Consider the following 5,001-nt stretch of genomic DNA (forward strand, 5'->3'; position numbering starts at 1 on the left):
CCACCGGGAAGCTAACGTTAGTTTAGCTAATAGCTAATTCACGTTAGTTTAGCTAATAGCTAATTCGGGCGGACCGCTAGGTGATTATAGCGGTCTGCCGTTAGCCTCCACTGGGAAGCTAACGTTACTTTAGCTAACAGTTCATTTGGCTAACCGCTAGCTGATTGTAGCAGTCTGCTGTCCGTCAGCCTCCACAGTTAAGCTAACGTTAGTTTAGCTAACAGCTAATTCGGCTAACCGCTTGCTGAGACAGCATGCAAACTTTTAAAAGACCCTCAAAATAAAACTCCAAAACAAATGTTAACATATATAACAGCTGTTATGTCAGTTCTACTTTACTACATTTAAAATACAATCACTCAATACTTGTCTTTATTGTTACTGTAAAGTCTTAATTTTGCTGTAGCCTGCTTTTCCCATTATGTTTGACTTAACGTTATTTTAGACTGAATCTAGCTGTCCGTTCTGCCTGCATGATCCGTTCTGCGCATGCGTTATTTGTCGGCTAGCGGTTAGCCGAATTAGCTGTTAGCTAAACTAACGTTAGCTTGGGTGGAGTCTAGCGTGGAACAGATCGGGTAGGTCGTAAAACGGTATTATCATCTGCGCATGCGTGAACATATTGCGCATGCGCAGAACGGATTGTGCAGGTGGAACGGATCGGGTACTGACAGTGGGCCAAATTCTCTGGGCGGGCAAAGCAGAGAAAGGAGAGGTAACCTTGCTCCTTATGACATCATAAGGAGCCAGATTCCAGATTGGTCCATCTGAGCTTTCATTTTCAGAGCAGGATACCCAGGGCTCAGTTTAGACCTATTGCCATTTCTAGCTACAGGGGGACCATAAGCAGGCTGGGGGAACTCATATTAATGTTAAAAAACCTCATAAAGTGAAATTTTCATGCCATAGGACCTTTAAGTTTTTATAATAATGCCAAACGTACATTGATTGCCTCTTTGAGGGTTCTGTGTCTGAATTTAGGTCAGACGTCTCACAAGACCTCTTCCACTTTTCAATGATATTGTCAAAAAAATCTGAGGTAAAAAAAAATAGCTTATTTCCTATGACGTCATTTAGGGTAAATGTTATTTTTGATATACTAATCTGTCTAATATGTATTACCAGTTTTGAAGAGGACTCTGACCTGGTGCTGGACCCAGCCTTTGGCTGGCTGTGGAAGGCTCCATTTTCCTGACACTTCTCAGAAGCCTTGCCTTGTCAGTGAATGGAGGCCACCAGGCTTGGCCATCCTCCATCCAATTTTTGGCAATGGAAGCCGTCTCCTTATGCTCCTCAAATTCCACAATCAGGTACATTTTCTATAATTTGAAAAAATGACAAAAAATAATCCAGTACCACAAAAAAGAGAAAAGCACAATTTAAAAAAATATATAATTCTCATTCTCTCTCTCTCTCTCTCTCTCTCTCTCTCTCTCTATATATATATATATATATATATATATATATATATATATATATATATGGAGGACTAAAAATGACAGAAGGAAAAATAAATAAATAAAAGTAGAAATAAATAAATAAATGCAGAAATATAGTGAAAATAAATACATTTTGGTAACATAAATGGCTATTTCTGTATTTTTACATGTCTTTATTTATTTATTTATTTATGCATTTCTATATGTATTTATGTATTTCTACATTTATTTCTATATTTATTTATTTCTATATTTATTTATTTCTATATTTATTTATTTCTGTATTTCCACATTTCTACGTTTATTTCTTTCTGTATTTCCACATTTCCACATTTCTTTTTCCCTGCGCTTGTATGCTAATTGAGTGGGAGGTGCCAACATCAGTCTGAAGAAGGATTTTAGCTGGGGGCCGTGTCGCTAACCAGACAGAAGCAAACGATCCATCCGTCGCTTTGTCTCTGTCTCTTGTAGCTAATGTGACTGTGGGGTCACTCTATAGTGGTGAGAGAGAGCAAGATATAGAGGAAGTTTATGTATGTTTATGTAAGTCATAATGGTAAATTATTGTGCTTGTGCTAGTTGCACAAAGTCCAGTCTTTCAGGAAATCGTGTACATCATTTTCCTTGAAGGAAAAGCAAGGTTTTTCGTTTTTGGGTGCGTTTTGTGCAGGTGAAGTGAGCAGACTTCACTGCCACGTCTGTCACCACACACTCGGTCATTTGTGGCATTCATTTCACTCCGGAGAGTTATAGACGGAGATGGAGATTTGTTGGAGTTTCGGATGGGATTTTATGTGAGACTGATTACCGATGCTGTTCCCTCGGTGCACTTGATGGAATCAAGTCCACCACCATCAAGGCTTTCACCTGAATCTGGAGCGGGCAAGACTGGAGGACCAACTTGCAGAAATTCCATGCACCGAAAAAGAGCTCTTAGCAGAGTAAGTCTTACTTTTAATTCTTGTAACTCTTAATTTGGCTGATTTCGAAATGTTTTAGTCTAATAATTTCAGAATAAAGAAGTGATTTGAGCGTGTATGTATTGGGAAATCCACCATCTAACTAGTAACATACATGTTAACTTGGCTATTGCATTAGCAAACATTTGGTAGCTGATGATTTGATGACAGGAGTAGCTAAAATTGCATCTGAAATCATTCCCTCATCTGGATTAAAAATGGGTTGACTGCAAATTCCTAGCATCAGGGCTTCAGTATACAGAGAGAGGGAGAGACTGAGCTTTAGAACAGGTTTTCGTAATTGTCTGCCTTGACATCAATGCCGTTTGCATTAAGCTAGCTGTGAGTTGTTGGCAGCTAGCTAGCCCAAACACCCCCGTTTTCCCCGCATTTTATTAAGCTAGCTAGCTATGAGCTGTTGGCAGGCAGCTAGCTAGCACAAACACCCCCGTTTCCCCCACATTGTATTAAGCTAGCTATGAGCTGTTGGCAGCTAGCTAGCTAGCACAAACACCCCCGTTTCCCCCGCATCTTATTAAGCTAGCTATGAGCTGTTAGCAGGCAGCTAGCTAGCCCAAAACTCCAGTTTCCCCTGCATTTCGTATCGATTTTGTATCCCAGTAGGCTACTCTCTGGTAATTTATAGGTATATTGATATATTGATCAATATGCTGAAATCTCCTAGATTTTGCCTCTAGAGGTTTTATTTCTCTTTTTTTATTATTATTACTGATCCAGTTGGTAACTAAGCTTGTATCCTATTTTTGTGAGTGATTTTGAACCTCTGTGTTTTTCAGATTTTGGCAGAGAGTGCAGCCAGTAATGAAGGGATAGATGCACCTAGCACTGTAGATTTTGAAGAGACAGAGGGCTTCGCTCTACAGGATCCTGGACCATTAGTGCTTCATCGTGGGTCACAGTGCAACATCAGATGTCTGCAATGCTCTTCAGGTAGTGTAACTTGTATCTATCATTAGCTGTATATGACACATAAACATTTACAAATTACTTCTAATAGGAAGAAGACATTTCATACCGGACTGTATTAGGTTGTGCATGTGTTGTGACCACTGACTATGTGATGTTGTGCAACTCTTTTTTATAATTTTTTTCGCCTAGCAGTTTTCCTTGGACTAGGGTGGCCCCTAAATCACGGCTGCAGCTGTTGCCGTGGTCCTGCTACACCCTGCTACGCCGTGCAGTTCCCTGCTACGTCCTGTAACGCCCTGCTACGCCATGAACTACTGCAACTACTATTTATAGTCGTAGTTCAATTATCTTTATTGTGACTATTATTGCCACTGTTCATCACACCCCCAACCGGCACCGTCAGAGCCACCTACCAAGAGCCTGGGTCTGTCCCAGGTCTCTTCCTGAGAGGGAGGTTTTCCTCACCACTGTCACACTGAATGCTTGCTCTTGGGGGAATTACTAGAATTGTTGGGTCCCTGTAAATTATAGTGTGGTCTAGACCTACTCTATTTGTAAAGTGTCTTGAGAGAACTCTTGTTATGATGTATTAAAGTTGATAAAAATGAGACTTTATTGATCTGGTGGTGAAATTTACAAGCTACCTGCCAAGTCAAACTTCTAAAAGTAATGCAAAAGTAGTGTAAAGCATTACAATTCAGAGACAGTAATATTGTAATATAACTAATTACTCTGAAATGACAGTAACTAGTAATCTATAATGAACTACATTTTGGAAGTAACTTGCCCTCCTAGTTACTATCAATGAAATTATGAATACATTTTATACAACAAGACACTTTGTGATTGTGTTCATTTTGTGAAAACAAAATATATTTATTGATTGCCTCCCTTCCTCTGGAAACTGCCTCCTGATTGCGAACACAACGAAAGCTGGTATCGCCTTCCTGATCTTCCTGCCCAGAAACCCATATGCCCATCGGACCACCTCCCTGTAAGCTGTGTATCGGAATTGCCTAGATGTTGATATTGATAATCCTGTTAACATAGTCAATATGATCAAGAGTGATAGACTTATTTGATGTAACATTTTCAGTTATTCTATTCCATAAAGGTATGTATGCACATCAGAGTTTAAACATCTGCTAATCCCTCAGCATCAATAATGCACATTAGATTAGATTATACTTTATTGTCATTGTGCAGAGTACAAGTACAAAGACAACAAAATGCAGTTTGCGTCCAACCAGAAGTGAAAAAAAATCAAATATGTATAACCAAGTGTAAGTAATGAACATGTACAGATATGTGCAATGTAGTAGGAGTAACATAGTAAGAATATAGATATATGCAGAGTATTAACAGAATATATTATAAGAAAAACTGAATAAATATGGATATTCAGTATGAACCACATAGATGCACATGTGCATTGTGGTAACAGTATCATTGTAGTGCAGAAACGGTAACGTAAGAATAAGTGTACTGTATGTGCAAGAGGAATAGTATGAAGAGCAGTAGAATATGGCTATATATAAGTAGTTACAGTATGTACATTAATTATTTTGATACAGTTTGTTATTTGTGTAGAAAACTGACGACTATAATAGAAGTGTATAATAATGTAATACCGTTATAAATTACTCTCATCTAAACATACTCTGGTCTGTTGA

At 38.7% G+C, this 5,001-nt stretch overlaps 1 long non-coding RNA gene across 1 annotated transcript; it reads left to right on the top strand.

Moving 5' to 3' along the window:
* Positions 1-1,860: 1,860 nt before the first annotated feature.
* On the top strand, positions 1,861-3,559 carry LOC114563433 (uncharacterized). The gene is made up of 3 exons (XR_003693617.1): positions 1,861-2,380; positions 3,196-3,349; positions 3,521-3,559. It is a non-coding gene; the product is annotated as an uncharacterized LOC114563433 (long non-coding RNA).
* Positions 3,560-5,001: the final 1,442 nt, after the last annotated feature.

The sequence above is a fragment of the Perca flavescens genome, chromosome 10, assembly GCF_004354835.1.
Source record: "Perca flavescens isolate YP-PL-M2 chromosome 10, PFLA_1.0, whole genome shotgun sequence".
Classification (NCBI taxonomy): Eukaryota; Metazoa; Chordata; class Actinopteri; order Perciformes; family Percidae; genus Perca; species Perca flavescens.